Below are 18,925 nucleotides of genomic sequence, written 5' to 3' on the forward strand. Positions count from 1 at the left end.
AATTAATTGTGGAAATAAAGCGACAGACAAGTTTGTTGTGGCGAACGTTTAGTGTGTGTTTGTTCAGGCAAGCACATCAACAATGAAAAACTTTCGTTAAGTAGCGACAGCCGAAATACAGTTCATTACACACTTTTTGTCAATTTTGTTTGCAGTATTTAATCACTTGTAAAGAAACTTTCAAAAGTAATTATCCCTGACGTCTGTAGCTCGCCATAAAACTTTTATTAATAGAGAATTTTAATGATTTCTTTTCTGCTCCATCGACCCTCAGGAATTCAGTGTTTGACAGTCCTGTGTGAACCACCTGGTCGTCCTGTATGATTAAACAAGAATACAAAATACTGAAATGTCATGGAGAACTTCAGGGATGACACTTCAAAAGAAATGAGACTGTTACCACACTATTCGTCACTGAAAATAACGCCTACTCTATGACATTCCTCACCCTCCTGCTCTTTCAAAACCTTGCCGTCGGAAAATAAACATATTTCATATTTTCTTGTGTTAATTAAAACCTTGTATTCATCTCTCTTAATTTGACTCTTGTCCTAAAAATACGTCCTCAACATAATTAATCTTTTGAAAACTACTGCTCAACAGAATCCCTAACTTTAACTGTATTACAATTACTTTTGAGGTTTTCCTCTTCCATCTTTCTTACTTTCTATTCTATCAAATTTTCCTTTACATTCCCTAATTTACAAAAACGTTTTTCAAAATACCCGTAACCCGCAACCACCAATAATTCCTGTCCACCATCTAAAATTCCTATCCTAAATTCCATCCAAACTTCCTTTTAATCACAGTAATACGTTTGCTATTTGCTGCACTTAGCTTCACCTCAGTAATTCCCACCGTACATTCTCCCACTTTCCCAAAATTTTCCTTAATTTTTCGTTAGTTCTTTTATCTGCGCATTTGCCGACTTGTTTCTTAGCATTTGGTGCCATAAATATTTAATTTTTTTGACCTCTTCTATTCTTTCCTTCCTACATTTCCATTCTATATTCCTTTCCCTTCCTCCACTCTTTCCCAAATCACATCGTCTTCGATTTTTCTACATTTAGCTCCACTCCTTACCTTTCCCATTCTTCCCATGACCTCCTTCATCCGTTGTACACCTCTTGCAATGATTACTGCGTCGTCCGCGTATGCCAAAGGCCATATCTTTCTTCTTGCCACTACTATCCCTCCACCTTGTCCATATCTTAATACTTTTTCCATGTCTCTTAAGTAGAGATTTAACAAGGTTGAGCGAAATAGGCATCCATCCATGTCCATGTCCACAAAAAAACGTCTCGTTCCCTTTTATTCTTACCCTTGTCTCTCCGTATAGTTCCTCAATTCTGTCCTCTAACGGCCAGTTGCACAAAAAAATAATCGAGGATTATTGTTTAATCCGGTATTAAGACATTTGATTGGCTTTATATTGCAGTAGGCAGCCAATCAAATGTCAAAATTCTTGTTTAAACTCAGATTTGGCTAATAATGTAGGATTTTGATTATAATTCGCTTTCCTGCAACCGGCCGTAAGTTTATTATCAATTTTCCCATATTTCAACATCTTCCATAGTTTTTCTCTTGCCACTCTGTCCAGCGATGCCTTTGAGTCCATAAAAATCGCGGACACCTTTCCGTCATTTTTTCCAATTCCTTTTCCACCAAACTGTGTAATACATATATGCAGTCGGATCACTCCCGTCTCTTTTCTGAAACGCATTCCAATATCCTCTTCTCCTTTTTAGCGCATTTCAACAAAAATAAAAAAAAATGCGCTATTGTGGCCACTTTGTCCGTCCGTCCGTCCGTCCGTCCGTCCGCTCGTTTTGCGACGCATTTCCACAAAAATAAAAAAAAAATGCGCTATTGTGGCCCCTTTGTCCGTCCGTCCGTCCGTCCGTCCGTCCGCTAACTTTGCGACGCTACTAGTTTTTTATCTTAAGAGCTATTGTTCTACTTTTTTCGCTATTTGGCTCGTTATGGTGTCGAGTCTTGTACCAAGGAAGGAATTTTTTCTGTACCGCTTACAAAAAAAGTTATTGTAAAAAAAACAAAAAACCGTTTTTTACATGTTCCATAATTTTACACTTTGCCGTTTATTAACGATCCTAGAGATCGTTTATAATTTTGCATTGCTATCTGTCGCCTGCCGGTTGGTCTCTCCGTCTGTTCCTTTGTCTGTCTGTCCATCTATCTGTCCGTGTGAACGATAACTTTGTTTAAAAATGTTCGATCGCTTTTACATCTCCGTTAGTTATGAACTGAATTGCATGAAATTCAATATGGGCATAGATTTAGCCATATAATACGCAATGCCAAAAGTTGGATCGAATCGATTCAAAATTCACAGTGCCCTTTTCGCATCTCGACCATTTATAAACCGAATTGCAAACTTTTTTTACTTATAAAAGTATTTGAATGAAATTTGATACATAGGCACTTGAAATAAAGGAAAATCAAACGCCAATTTCAAAATTTGGTTTTGCGCATGCGCAGTGCCACCTTTTTTATTTATGGAAGAATTTAAACGAAATTTGATACATAGGCACTTGGGATAAAGGAAAATCAAACGCCAATTTTAAAATTTGGTTTTGCGCATGCGCAGTGCCAACTTTTTTATTTATGGAAGAATTTAAACGAAATTTGATACATAGGCACTTGGGATAAAGGAAAATCAAACGTCAGTTTCAAAATTTGGCTTTGCGCATGCGCAGTGCCAACTTTCTGATTTATGGAAGAATTTAAATGAAATGTGATACATAGGCACTTAGAATAAAGGAAAATCTAGCGCCAGTTTCAAAATTTTATTTTGCGCATGCGCAGTGCCAACTTTTTTATCTATGGAACCATTTAAGTGAAATTTGATACTTAGGCGCTTGGAACAAACGAAAATCTAACATTAGTGTTAAAATTTAGGTTTGCGCATGCGCAGTTCCAACTTTCTTATTTAGAAAAGCATTGAAATGAAATTCTTCTCATAAACTGGAATTGAAGTAGCACGTCAAAAATGGATTGCCCATGTGCAACGCTATCTTTCATATTTGTGGCCGGATTTTTACGATTTTAACAGAAGTTGCATCTTACAGATGGGAAATGAATGCAAGTGGAAATGCGCTTTATGTAAATCGTTTACGATTACTTTTTAACTTGTTTTACTGTTATATTTAATAATTGAACACCTATTTTTGAACGTGAACCTATTAAAGGTGTTATTTGTTTATAATCGAGTATAACTATTAGGTGCTGTATTTTTATCTACATAGTACCGACACTGTAAGAAGTTTTAATAACCTATAACCGTGGCAACTTCGTCAAATCCTGTAACGTAAGATCCGTGGTCTTGTCCCAGAAAGTTATTCCTGTTAATTTCATTTTTGCCTTTCCAAACCGAAGTGTACATTTCCATTGTAAAAGGAAGCGTTACAAAACAAACCACACAAAGCAACACCTAAATTAAACGTACTAATTGCCTTCTCTCTTTTTTTATTGATATACATTTCTCAAACAAATTTCCCTTTAGGCCACACGTGAAAAACACAAAAGCTTCAAATCCCGCCGCATCTATTTGGCTGCCAGAACTAATTATTTTGTGGATCGCCTGGTAGCCCGCGCAGAATTTCAGAGCTAATACCTAATTATTTTGAACAACTATTTTTAAATATGTTGTCTAGTGATGATGTCGCTATACGTTCCGAGTTTGGATTTATTGTGTGGTGGCGCGGGAAGAAGACGCCTCTCTTCGAGTAGTATAAGATAGTTAGCGTAATGAGAATGATGTTTTGTGGGTTAAAGGATTTGATTGTCTAATATTTCACAAGTTTGCAGTTCATTTGTATCATTAACGCATTGAAAGAATATGAAGATATAGATTGAGTATAAAGCGTCATTTCATACTAACGATCGTTGGATAATTAAGATTCTACCAACATGTATTCACATTTGAATGGATGGAACAAGTCTCGTAACGAGCTTTAACTGTTTCAAATACGAGCAAATGATCTGCTATTACCATTCGTATTGACCCCGATGTGCCGAAATATTATACTATAAAATAAGTAACACTATTATGTGATAACGATTCTACAGTTTGGGAAAAACACATTTATCAACCCAGTTGATATTTATAACAATTATACTGTTATGAATGATAGATTCAGATCAGGTGGAAGTTCGATGCTCAATCACATTAAGATTAACGTACAGTACGTACATACGTTCGCTACATGACAGCTTCTATCTAAAAATGAGTCTTTTTAACATTTTTAGACATTGCTATTCTCTCCGAAATGACAGTGTCAACATATGTTTCTTCCGACGCTGGGTTATTGTAAGATGTTCGCCATCAAGATTTTTCATTTTACATGTCCACGTGTTTACTATACTTTCTTGTTTCTGATATTTGTTTTCACACAGAGTTTATAAGAGGTATAGGTGGACAACAGAGCTGTTCAACGCACCCTTGCAGTCTTGAGATCCTTTATCCGAGTTCGCTTCTTTCCTATTGGCACAACACGTAAATATGTGAACTTTGCAAATGTAAATATTCCTTACAAACTTACACCCATATCACATAACATTATACCAAACACATCGAAATAAGGAGAAATTTTACTTTCTGTAATAACATCCCTCCGATAGGCAGTGTACATAAAGAAATCGAATATATGCCATAAGTGAAAACGTCTCAGTACGTGAGAGAGAATATTGGGTTTCGAACGGAATTGTTCTTAGATTGCTTTCGATTTATGTTATAGTTGAGATATTCCACCTATTTCTATTAGATTATTCGAAAATGACTGTTTACGTGCAGTGGATTGGAAAGCTGATGGTTGGGCATGTCATTTAATTCGAATCGTTGAAATAAGCATGAAGCCACTTATCGAATTGTTGTCATGTCTCTGAATAGGGTGGGAAAACAGGATAACACGGTATGTATTTCGAGTGCCTTCAAACTAAAACTAATTTTATTGATTTCTAATTAAGCGAACATTAAAAATGGACGCTTGGGAAGTTTGTTATCGTACGCATAATGCTGTTATTTTTCGGGTAGGGTTTGTTCTGCCACCAAAGTTTACAACCTGCTCGCGACGGTTAATCGGCAAGGTTGATGGCATTGCTAACGTTAATTATGTAATATTGAATAAATGTACGGAAAAGTAGACCCTATCACACATTTGCTCGTTTAAAGGATTGTAGAGCTGCAGGAACTATCATCCGCAGACATAGTTCGGATGATTACATTTGAAGGTGCCTTAGTTTGGTAATATTAGTGGAATGTGTAAAGGCTTCTACACTTAAAATGCCCCCTTCTGCTCTGCTCGGGAATCCATCTGCCCATCTCAGCAGTTACTTGCGAGTGAAAAGTGTTATCGAACTGAAACGGAGGCAACACATTTATTATATTCTCGTGGGACGTGGATGGAAATATGCGTTTTGTCAGTACTTTAAGATTAGAGACACTACCTATTGCTTATTCAGTCAATATGGAAATTGTAATTGAAAGGGATTCCCAATAATCACTAAAAGGAAAATCAATATCTGACCATATCGGGGTACCTTCCATATCTATTCAAAACAATTCTTATTTCAAACATAAAACAGTTAAAATTGGCCGACACTGCAGTAGATTCCAAGCCAGTTCATAACAGCGATCTACCAGCATCTACATTTTAAGAAGAAAATTAGCTACATCAACGCTCTACTGCTAACTACCGGGTGATTCATTAGAAGTGATGATCGCTTGAATTTCGCGCGTAAGGTTTTAGTATTTTTCGCATTATTAGATTGACGGTTTGAATTTCGTTAGTAATTTTTTTCTGTCATGACTGTCATTTAAGAAACTAGTGTCGCCGTTAATTGTTGTGTGCCATTTGCGGTTTATTACTTTTTCCATTTTGAACAATTTTTAGAGTTGATGCACTGATATTTTGGTAAAAAAACTGAAACATTTATACAATTTCAACAACCTGAGCTGCGCCTTAATTGGATCATATTTGAAGGGAAGGTTTCAGTGCGTTTCGTACAATAACACTACTTCCCCAAAAGTCTCCGTGAAATGTGGTGTACCCCAGGGGTCCATCCTAGGGCCCTTGCTATTTCTGATGTATATCAATGATATGCCAAATATATTATCACCAAATATAAATTGCATATTATATGCTGATGATGTCACCTTGACTAGCAGTAGCAAGGACCTTCACACAGCTTACGCCAGCATTACGGAAAACCTTAAAAAATCGAAAGGTGGTGTTTTCTGCATAATTTAAACCTTAATTCTAATAAAACAACAATTATCAATTTTTCATTACGCCAACCAGACGATGGTGCATCCACTAGTGTCCGCTCTACTTACTTTTTGGGGTGTATACTGGATCACCGCCTTAATTTTCATCTACATTGTGAAAACATCTGCAGACATATTAGCAAACTCACATTTTTGTTGAGGAAATTAAAACTCACTGCATCTATCAGAGTTTAAAAAAATGCCTACTTCGGCCTGGTTCATAGTACACTCAGCTATGCGGTTCTCGCATGGGGTCATTGCTCATCTTGGAAACATGTGTTCAAGCTACAGGGCAGGTGTATTAGAATTATAGCAGGCTTAGGTTACCGCGCCGACTGCCGTAAAACATTTGTTGAGCTAAACATTTTAACACTACCATGTGTATACAAATTAGAGGCAGTATGTTATGCTAGGTCAAATCTCTGTAATTATCGTTACCAATCTGACGTGCATTATCACAACACTCGACATCGGAATGATATTAGGAAAAAATTTTGTCGACTCACCATCACTCAAAATGGTTTAATTTACCAATCTCAAAGTTTGTTTAATAGCATTCCGATGTATGTTAGATCTGCAAGTTTAAAAAAATTTAGAACAACAGTAAAAAACTTTCTGATGTCTAGTGCTTTTTACTCCCATGAGGAGTTTCTGGAATCTAGCTATAAGATGCAACTGATATGATTGTATTATTGTGATTTATGTAGTTGGTTATTAATATTAATTGTGTTATGTTTTATATCGTTGTTATCATGTTATATTGTTGACAAGTGTAAATGCCTCCTAAGGCGTAATGCATACAATAAATTCAAATTCAAATTCAAATTCTAAAATATGTAAGAAACGTGACTGCGTTTAGTGTTAGTTTATAATTTGTGGTAAAACAGAAGCAGTATTTGTAGATTATAAATAAGTAAACGATTTACTGAAAGCATGATGATACACCACTGCAATTAAATAAAAGGTTATCAGTTAGTACCAACTTCATAATTTTTTTGATTTGCGGGAAATTCAAATTGTCCTCACTTCTAATGAATCACCCGATATTACCTCGCTATTGTAAAATGTGCAGAGTGTAACGGTTTATGGTTGAAAACTCCACTTGCTTAAAATAAATTTTATTCTCTATGGTGCTGATAAAAATTTTTCTGTAACAATAAATTTTTTGCAATGAAATAATTAAATCCACAACTAGCTCAATAATAGTAAACCCTCATCACCTTGCGCAAAGTTGATTCTTTATTTCCCTTTACAATCTGAAAATCAAAACCTGATTGATCACTTGCAAATAAATATTCATGTAAATTGGATCGTTTGAATATATTAATGAAAATAATATCATAGCAATTCCATTTTTCTTTACATTTTCGTGATTTAAAATATTGATGTAAATCATGCAATAAATATAAAATAAAATTTCGATTCCTGTCTCGTAATTACGTTGAAAATCTAATTAGTTATCTAATTTCCTTCTTCACAAACAAATTTCAAATAATTTGCATTTATCGATTAGTACAAGTTTTCTCCAAATTACGGTCGATGTTCTCCTTTGAAAGGTGGAAAATTGGATGGTGCAATTGTGCAATACAATTGGACCTTTTGTATCGCCTGCTAAAATTTGACTACTCGTTGGTAGTCAATTTTGAAATATGGTTGCCGACTCGAATTAAGAACAAACTGAAAATGTAAATCTTCCCTTTGCAAACTTAGGGTTTAAACACCTAATAAAAGTACTAATTAATCGGCTTTAAACTTTTTACTGGTTGCCGTTGAATCCCGAATCTTATGATCATCCCGTATAGATAAGGTGCACAAATTTGGTTAATAAACTTGTCTTTTTTTGTCGTAACTCGTAACTAACCGTTACACGTATAAACGCAACGATTTCGTGGCAAAATTTTTTTCAACAAAATTTTCTATACAGGCAAATGTGTAAATTCAAAACCTAATCTTTCTAAGCCTAAAGCGACCTCCTGTTCCAAGAGCCAAAGAAAGAGTGAAATATTGTTGTACCAAGAAGTACTTGAGGTAGGAGATCAATTAGAGATATCGATACCTGAACATCCCTTTTCACAGTATAGCAACGTTGGAGTACCCATACCAATATCTGTATAAACGAACAAGAAAAGAAGTTATACTTAATACTTGACATATCAATAGTTAAAGCCCTGAATTTGAAGCCAAATTTATCACCATAAAATTGTGTAATTCCTTTTTTTTTTGTTTAAAGCAGTGTAATTTTATAAACACCACATAATCAATTGTCTTGATAATATTTTTGAAAATCTTAATCCCCTGCCACCCTGAGTACAAGAAACATGCCTGTCGAGTGTGGGATCACATGGGTGTTAGTGCTTGTGACTGAAGAAAGAGCCGGCAAAGGTTGTGATAAAATACAACTGTAATGTGTTTTAATTCCATTTTCATGTAAATTAAAAAAGTGGTGGTTACAGTTAATTTCTGTCAGTAACATTTTAGCGCACTTACTTTGAAACGTTAATGAGCACGATCTAGTATAAAAAAAACCAATAACGCGTACAAAAAGTATGTATATACAATACACATCCCTTTTTTCCAGTAATTTCGAAACAAAATTATGGCTGCCCGTACATTTGAAATACATACATCCTCTGTACATTCCTGTACCGAGTGATTCAAAATTACTGCAGATAGTTTAATATACCTATAAGAATCAGGTGTAACAGTAATTGATTTAATTTCTACAGTTGTGTTTCAGCCGCCGCAGTTACCGTAAACAAAAGCTATAATTAATTCGCCGTTTGCAACCGGTTTTAGTTTTTCTATGGTAATTTAAAACATCCTGAGAATTTCCAAGAAACAATGGGTGTTAATTAGAATTATGGATTTACAAATATTATCCGGCAAATTAAGCAAGCTCAATTAGGGGTAGCTAATTAAATGAGATGCCCTAAACAGCATCCGATTAAGTCGTGAGGGGTCTCAAAAAAAGCTTTCTTAATTAATTTAAATGTTAAGACCAATTACAGATTTTTGGAAAGTCCGTTGGCCAAATAATTAATTAAGGAAGTTGAACCTTTGCCTTTTGCATGTTTGCAGGTCACCTTAGCTTAATCTCTATCACAGTTGCGTTAAATTAAAAGGTAAGCGTTTGACCCTCTTAATTCTGTTAATTATAAAGTGGGTACGGCTATGCGTTTCCTGTATTAGATATCTCGTAATTTCTCTTTATTGCTTGAGTTTCCGTTAGGGCAATCGCTACCGTGTCCATGTGCCGTAACTCTACTTTCTGATCCTTCGCCAGAAATCGGTGAAGTGTCGCAGCCGTTCCGACGCCTTGTCCAGGAACAATCCCTTTATGGCGCTCGAGCCGTCCGTCCCGTTCTGACAGCTTCCTTTTGAGTTGGAAGTGATTCATACTTAATTTAATTGTGAATGTAGTTTATTTATGCTTAATTAAATTTAATATTATGGCAGAATATGCTTGTAACTCCCAAAATAAGGGAGATGAAATTATGGTGCTAATTAATCCTTACTTAGCTACGTAAGTAATACAGTTATAATGAATTCTAAAAATTAGGGTGCAAATTGGCACTTATTTATAGTCTATACAGGTGCCCACTATGTATGGAATATAGTATATATCTCGGTAAATGTCGAATGTATACAAAAATTTTCTATATGAAAGTATTTCCCATAATAAGGCAGCATTCAGTTGTTTTTATTTCAGAAAACAAATGGGTAACGAAAAACAACTGAATTTTTTTAAATGGCAGTGCACCTTTTCATTAGGCTCATTTGATAGAGATGTCTTTCTCTTTTCGATGACGTAACATATTAGAACAAGCAAATTAAAAAAAAATTATTATAATTACATCAATAACATTAATCTAGATATCCTACATCAAAATTAAACAAATGAACGTGTACGTTTCTTATTAAACTTTGAAGACAAAATGAGATTAGCAATAAAATGGTTTTCACCGCAATAATTGTTCAAAATATTTTTGTTATTAACTGCGGAAATGAATGTCTGAGTGTTCTGGGAGAAATTTCTACAGCGATTATTGCTAATTTCGTGTTGTCTCCAAGAAACGTACACGTTCATTTGTTTTATTTTACACGTTCATTTGTTTTATTTCGTTTGTGATGGCGGCTGGTAGTGCGGTCGAATCGAATGCGCTCTCTCTTAAAATAATATGCAAAAGGTGCAACAAAATACCACAATCGTTTCTAAGATGTGTTAAATGTGGTGCAGTGTTTCATCCAAGCTGCGCAAAGCATGCAAAAAATGTACACATAATTGACGACAAGCAGCTAGATTGATGTACTAATGGCAGCACTGCGCAGTCCGAGGATAACTCACCTGAACTGAACAACATATCACAAACATGTAAGTTGTATGAAATTGAAGTATTGTATTTGAAAGAACTCATAAAAGAAAAGGACAAATTAATTAATAGTCAGGCAATTACAATAAGCTCATTACAAAGTCAAGTTCAGCTTTTAAACAATCTGCAAGCAGCAAATGTTGTTAAGGCAGATATTAATGTGACGGATGCGACCTCGACCTCCAATGCTTTATCAAACAAACAAACTTTATCAAATAAGAAGGTAAATAAAAGGATCACCAATTGTAAGGATAAAATGAAAAACCCAAATGATATTACATCAACTGCTACTTCTGGTAACCCTTCATCCCCTGAAGCAGTAGCACAAGAAGCTAAAGTCAGCGGAAACGCCTCCACTCTCGTTGCCAGTGATAAAACCACTTACTCAAACGTAGTTCAGCGCGACTCTGAATGGAAGTTAGTAACGCGGAAGGCTGACAAAAAAGCCAACAAGCCTATTGTGGGTAATAATGATCAAATTCCTTCCTGCAACATTAAGGCGGCTGTACAGAGGGCTTACCTACACGTTTATAAACTAGATCGGTCAACCACCGTTGACATGCTACAGCAGCATCTACGACAAAAGTTCTCGGAAGCTGTATGTGAGCAGCTAGAGTCAAAACACCCCTCATATTATTCTTCTCTTAAAGTTACTGTTCACCTTGCAAACCTTGAACAAATATTAGATCCATCTGTTTGGCCAACAGGTGCATGCGTGAACCGGTTTTTTCTCCGAAGACCGACTCTACCAGCAACCTCGTGACATGGAACGCTTCAAATATCGGTGCAGTAGAGGTGACTCTCAGAATATTCCACATCAATATCCAATCTCTTAACAACAAATTTGACGATCTCGAAGCATTTATTTGTGATAAAACATTTGACCTGATTTGCATTAGCGAACACTGGATCACCAACTCGGACTTTATCCAAGTTGCTCGACTAGGCGATCTGTCGGTACAATGCTACTTCTGCAGAAAATCATCAACTCACGGTGGAGTAGCAATTTTTATGAAGCCTAACGTCCGTACTAAACCTATGAATTTCATCAACGAATTATCTCTTGAGAAACATTTTGAAATATGCTGCACACTGGTGAATAGCGACATCGTAGTGGCTTGCATCTACAGATCACCAGCTGGGGACTTCACTATCTTCTGTAATCGTCTGGAGGAGATGCTCGAAAGATTAGTAAACTACAACGCGGTATTGGTGGGCGACTTCAACGTACACTTCGGCAGCGACAGAAAGTCTCAGTTTCTTTGCGACCTTTTGGAATCAAATGGTTTTATACGTACAATTTTCACCCCAACACGCGGTGTGCACTGTTTAGACAATATATTTGTTAACTTTTCCACTTCTAATTATCGTGCTTCGACACTAAATACAGGTTTATCCGATCATCTAGGTCAACAAATTGAACTTGTAAGTGCATCGAAAGGAAATGTAGTGTGTGCAAAGAACTTGTATCGTCCTTTGACTAGGTCGGGGATGCAGGACTTCTTTAAAAAACTCTCAAACTGTGATTGGAAGACTATTGTTCGTTCAGAACACAAAAATTTTAATAGTACGTTTAAGAACTTTCACGATATTATTTATGATTTTTACATTGCTAGTTTCCCAATTAGAAATACAACTAAAAAAAATGATGGCAAGGTCGTAAACTGGTTTTCGCAAAACCTATCTCGTTTAAGAGATCATTTACAACTCATTAGTGAATTGTATAACAGGTACCGCTCTCAGAACCTTTATGACCTAAAGAAATCCTTATCTTTAACTTATAAAAAGGAAATAAGATCGGCTAAAATGAAAGCAAATGATACGTTTATTAAAAACTCCTGCAATCCCACTAAAGCGATGTGGACAGTAATCAATTCACAACGAAATTGTAATATTGTACCTCAATCCAATTTATCTTGCAATGAATTTAATATGTATTTTGCTAATATCGTAGACAACATTTTAGCCAATTTACCCAGTAGGAACACCGACTCCATGAACTATTGTAAACTAAACTCCTCTCATACGACCTTTGATTTTAAAAATGTATCCCAAGTTGAAATTCGCGACGCAGTAACCAGTCTGAGAAATAGTCACTCCAGGGATATTTACGGTCTAAGCATTCAGTTGATTAAACTCAATATTAATTCCCTTGTCTACCCACTAACCAAGTTAGTCAATACTATCATTAGCACAGGAGTCTTTCCACTTTCCAGATATAATGAAGGTAGCTTTAGTACTTCCTCTCTATAAAAAAGGTTCCAACGATATGAATAATGTAAGTAACTACCGACCGATATCTATTTTACCCATATTCAGTAAAGTTATAGAGAAGATCTTATACAAACAGCTTATAAGCTTTTTTGAAATAAACAATCTGTTCTATCGGCATCAATATGGTTTTAGGAAGGGAAAAAGCACTTCAGATGCAGTTATTACCTTTATCAACAATGCACTAGATTGTTTTGAGGATGGTCGTCACATGGTTGCTGCCTTTGTGGATCTCTCCAAGGCTTTTGATTGTGTGTCTCATAAAATCTTAGTGAGGAAGCTCAAGGAAGCCTACAAATTTGGCAACACCAGTGCACAGCTGGTTAAATCATATGTCACCGATAGGTACCAATGCGTACGTTACGGTCACTCCCTATCTGATAGACTGCCAATAAAACATGGTGTGCCGCAAGGGTCAATCCTTGGCCCCATATTGTTTCTTATCTATATTAATGACATGCCCTTGACCCTACCCGCTGATGTTGGGTGCATACTATATGCTGACGACGCTACTTTGATGTGTAGCAGCCCTGATATCAACTATGCGAAACGTCAAATTCAACTTAGCATTGAACACGTTACAAAATGGTGCACTGATAATAACCTGATGCTCAATACGGATAAGACAGTGATCATGCCGCTAACCCTGAAAAGAGGAATTGAGGTCCTTGTTACCAATAAAATGTCATTATTGGGCTGTACGATAGACAGTAAATTAAATTTTAATTACTACTGTGATCATCTAACAAAAAAAATTAATACAGCTATTTTTTTAATGTTACGATTGCGGAATAGTACATCAACAAGGATTGTCAAAACAGCATACTATGCTCTCATCCAAAGCATCCTCTTATACGCAATATTAGCATGGGGACGTACTTCACATTGGCGATGCATGTTTAGATTGCAGCGCCGAGCCATCAGAATTATAGCTGGGTTGAAATACAGGGAGGATTGCAAGAAGGCTTTTATTGAACTGAACATTCTTACTTTTCCTTGCATGTTCATTTTCGAAGCAATTTGTTATGCTAAGCAGAACTTATCAATGGCAAAAAAACAATGTAACGTACACGATCACGATACTAGGCTTAAGCATAACTTTCGAACTAAGTACTGCAGGTTGTCAAAAACACAGGATGGTGTAGTCCACCAATCTCAACTTCTTTACAACAGCCTTCCTAATAATATAAGATCTATGCCCATTGGAGCTCTTAAGTCACACCTCAAAACATTTCTTTCAAAACATGCTTTTTATTGTCAGGAAGAGTTCATGAAAAACTGTTATGCGATATAATATGTAAAATTGTACTCTGTTATCCTCCTCTGTTAGTTAGTCTCTGAATGTACCTTTGTATTTTGTTTGTAATATTTTTTTTCCAATGGCGACCGTAAGTGTACCCACACGGATAACGGTATAATAAATATTATTATGGTCGGTGTATCTTGTGAGAACTCAGGTCTAGCCTGGTTAACTAATCGCACGGATTAAAATCAAGTAACGATTAGTGTCTGTGTCTGGTGAAGTTAGGTAGGGTCCTAAAAAAAAATAAAAGAAATAAATAAATAAAATTATTATTATTATTATTATTATTTGATTTAGAATATCTAGATTAATGTTATTGATGTAATTCTATTTTTTTTTGAAAAATTTTTTTGTACGTCATCAAAAAGAAAAAAAAATGAGCCTTATGAAAGGATTGCTATTTAAAAAAAATCAATTGTTTTTCGTTGTGATTTATTTTCTGATTGCTGCCTTATTAAGGGAAATAAAATGTTAAACAATTTTGACGTAGAAAAATGTTTATACAGTCGAGTATTTACTAAGATGTATACTATGTTCGATACAGGATGAGCACCCGGTATAGTGATATCTCTGGATATTTCTGGGCCAATAACATCGTAGAACATCTCCTTCGAAGGAGTGCGGATGAAAAATGGTGTAGATACCGTTCGCTTCTTGTAATTACGCATTTTAAATTAAATTGTATACATTTAGTATTAACAGCATCTCAAATAGCTGTATTTATGAATCCCACTCTTAAAAGGGCAAGTTAACCGTTGCAGTGATCATGTCCATAACATAAACGCATCCTAGCTTCTGGTTACCGCCGTCAACTATTTCAAATTAAATTTTAAGCATCCACCACGAGTTAATGAGGTGTAATTTTCGTGTTGAATGCCTGAAAGAATAGCCAGATTGCTTTTAACTTAACCCCGCTGTGGTTACGTTATACGATATAAAAAGTGAACTAAATATTATGAATAAAAGCTCCGGCATATAACTAATTGTGTGTTTCCATCCTTATTGCTAAAAGAACAAAGGTAATTTACACTCTAGTACGAGACTTAAAAATTTAAAAAAACCTTTTGAGAGATTTAAATGGAATTAGCCTGTATAAGTTTGTGCTTTTTGCGTTTGTCGCGGTACATACAGGTTCATAGTTTATGTTTACTGTGATATGCCATGTTTCAATATCTAGGCACGTAATATATCGTACAGATTTTTCTATATTCGTTTCTGAGATTTCACGAATACACGTCTTATTTCTGAGATATAAAATAAAAGCATTTGGCACTGTGGGTTTGTGGTCGATTATTAGGGAAATGCGTTTGCGAAAGGTATGCAACTAATAAAAGTGAAAGAATTTCTGCTAACCCAGGACGAATTCTTTGTACATTTTCAAGTGAACGTGTCGGGTCCCTGTCCGCGAAATTACCGATATGTCAAGGGAAGCGACAGAAATTAATCTGCCCCTCACAGTAATTTATTATTATAATAAATTCGTTCCCTCCATAACATCCCTTAATAAATCTTTATAATACATCTTAACAGACTGTTGCAATTCCGAACGTGCCACGCTAACAGAACTAAAAGTGCGGGTAGAACCACGTCATGCCACCGTAATGATCGCATGGAACCATTGTCGTTAATTGTTTCTGACTTTAGTTATCTCCATCTCAGATTCTTGTCGTCACTAAATTATTTATGACAAAACTCCGATTTGTAACGTTTCTTATTTTCTGTACGAAATCACTTCTGATATATTATTAACCTCACGTGCGTCGCTTATTGATCTCTTTGAAATATTCCGTGTTTGTTTCTTATATTTATTTACGACGCCCTCTTTTTCACAAATGAAAATATACATTGAAATATATTTTGCACATTTTTCTAACGAAACGTGATACTCACGAAAATTGGGATTCGCAAATCGGAAATAATCAGGAATAGAGTGATTACTGCAATACCTAAGTATGAATTTTTCGCACATGCACAAGTATAAAGAGTAGCAGTAACTTATCACTGCTAGAACAAAATCACTAAAACTTTAATAGTACGTTTGCGAAAACTCCAGTCTAAGTTGAAGTGATTTTTTTAATAGTAAAACTCCAACTTCACGTGTATTTTGGCCGATGTAAAATTCGCAATCAATTCGGTTCTCAATTTTGCGGCTATTGCCTGCCGTATTCTACAAATGTTGTGTTCTTATAGTTTTTGAGCGCCCCATTTCCTAATGGGACCCAAATTTAAGGCGTAAATTTAATGCTGTGAAATTTCCAATCTATTCTTCTACTCAGATTTTGCCCAAGTGATACAAAGCTTGTGCCTCTATGGTTTTTTTTAAATTTGAAAAGGTAATGTGAGGATTTGCTGTACCGGATTAGATGTTCAGCTACCTCCAGGAGACTTCATGAATCCGGGTTCGGGAATGTATATTGTGGGACCCGGTCGATAGAGATGTAGGTATCAGTTAAATCTCCATATAAGGTAAAAATTAGAAGAATGGATTCAATTCATTATGATTCTTGAAAAACTTCAATGTTGTCATAGATTCTTTGTAGATTTTTCTGGAATAATTAATTTTTTGCTTTTGCTTTCGTAAAGGGCGATGAAAAATGAGTTGCTGTCGAGTCGCCTTTGGAAGTTCAAGTTAAGTAAAATTCCAAAGGTGACTCGATAGCAACTCATTTTTGATAGCATAGTAGATTTTTAGATATGCTTACGAATCTTTAAAGATTTTTTAGGTGTCTTTCAAGTAGCATGTTTTTTCGTCAGAAATGCTACATTCCCATAATGAATGACAAACAATACAAAATAGAAATATAATTTTCAACGAAATTAATTGGATTGAACTCTCTTTAAAATTATGGAAATAGATCGGTGCAATGCTACAATTGACTTGTAATACTCTTCTGGTAACTTGAACTTCGTGGTGAATGTAAAGCAAATATATCCATGAGTATTGCAAACGCCAACCAACCAGCTCCAAATTCACGAAAGTAAAACACGATATTGTTATTATGCGCCAGAATAAAATGACGATGTTCCACTGTATTGATATTAAAATTTTTCCCAATTAATTGCGCATTATTGTGTGAGTAATTGCAATTTATTTCAAATTTCTTGCCGAATGACGTTGTGTACAGAATTTTATTTGACGCATAAAGCGCTGCACAATGTTTTACACAGTTTTGATCCAACAGTTTTTTAATTAGCCGTTACCTTTAGCGATGCGTATGAAGAAAAATCTCTCACATCATCACATTACATTCATCTACTTCATTCCGTTTGTTTTAGTTAATTGAAATAGGCAAAAATATATCACTTACCTGTCGTCGTTCAATTGCTATTTTTTTTCTTTTTTCTTTTCTGGTACAAGGAGACTATGGCGAGGGAAAGGAAGAAAACAGGATGGAGAAGATTTAATTGATTGACAGATAAGCGAATGCCCAACACTACCAATGACGACGCCAAAAGACCAAAAAACACCTCACACGCAATAGAACTTTACCAACAATAACTATTGAATTGAAAAATGTTATCAGTAATGTATCACAATTTCCCAAACTAAAAATTAAATCAACGTATGCATACTCCATCTACACAAATATAAATAAAACTATTTTAACTGAAATTTATTCAACGGCTTCAACACCGTTTCTACGTGAAGAGCGAGTCTCCAAACCGAAAATGTTCTCTCGCGTAAATTTTTATCGCTCGTAAAATGAATGACCTTGCTACCAATTAGTTTTAGATTTAATAATTTTCCGTCTGTCTTTAAGCAGCATTAGAATTCATACATATTCCCGTCACCGTTGATAATAGTGCCATCTAAAGGAAACTAATTTCAAGGAACCGAAAAGGCGGAGGCGGTTATAATAATATTATTCTATATCTCAGTGGCGACCCCATCTACATAACGATTATGAAAACAATAATAATATATTAATTAATTTTTTCCATGTAAGTGATTGTAACGTACACAAAGGAAGCGCACAGAAAAGTACGTAAACGTAAACAGATTATTTAATTGGTGTAATCAATACTTTCCGCTGTTAATACTTGAGATTCGAATGGATTGCTTGCCAACATGAATTACACATTTAAGTTGCTAATTGATTACCGAAAATATATACTAGTCTTCCCGACTGATATAGTAGCGCAATATCCATTACCTCTTTGATTAAACCAATAGAAAGTAAAGGTACGAAACAGAATTCTAACATAATTGAACGAACTTAAGTTTATTAAGCAGGACTTGAAAGATTCGAGAAACAAAGAAAAAAAAAACAAAAACTGGCACCCAAATAGATTATTGGTCGGATACTCGAGCGCATCAATATTGAAAGCTTTTCAGCGATGTTCGGCTCCGGGAGAGCTTGTAATGTACTTTTGGACGAACACGCTGGAAATGGAATATTGTAAGTGTAATATCCGGATCGTGACACGAAGGATGCTTACTCATCCTTGAGTAGGTTAAAACGATACTTATGGGGAATGTAAACATACGAAAATATGAAGAGATAAAATATGCAGAGCTGTATGCTTTCGCAAGGCGAAATTGGTATTATAAAATTTTAAACATTTCACCACAAGTAAGTAATTTTTAATAAGGGAAACGGTTTAATACTGGGTCTGCTGTGCCTAGAATATGTACTTAAAAACATGTAAAGGTAAGAACTTGTAACTTGAAAGTAAGTGCTTTAATACCCTTTG

The 18,925-nt window shown here is 35.4% G+C and overlaps 1 protein-coding gene across 5 annotated transcripts in view; it reads left to right on the forward strand.

Moving 5' to 3' along the window:
• Positions 1 to 18,925, forward strand: part of LOC116161903 (hemicentin-2-like) — an 83,825-nt gene that overhangs the window by 22,284 nt on the left and 42,616 nt on the right. The window lies entirely within an intron of this gene.

The sequence above is a fragment of the Photinus pyralis genome, unplaced genomic scaffold (genome assembly GCF_008802855.1).
Source record: "Photinus pyralis isolate 1611_PpyrPB1 unplaced genomic scaffold, Ppyr1.3 Ppyr1.4_LG10, whole genome shotgun sequence".
Classification (NCBI taxonomy): domain Eukaryota; kingdom Metazoa; phylum Arthropoda; class Insecta; order Coleoptera; family Lampyridae; genus Photinus; species Photinus pyralis.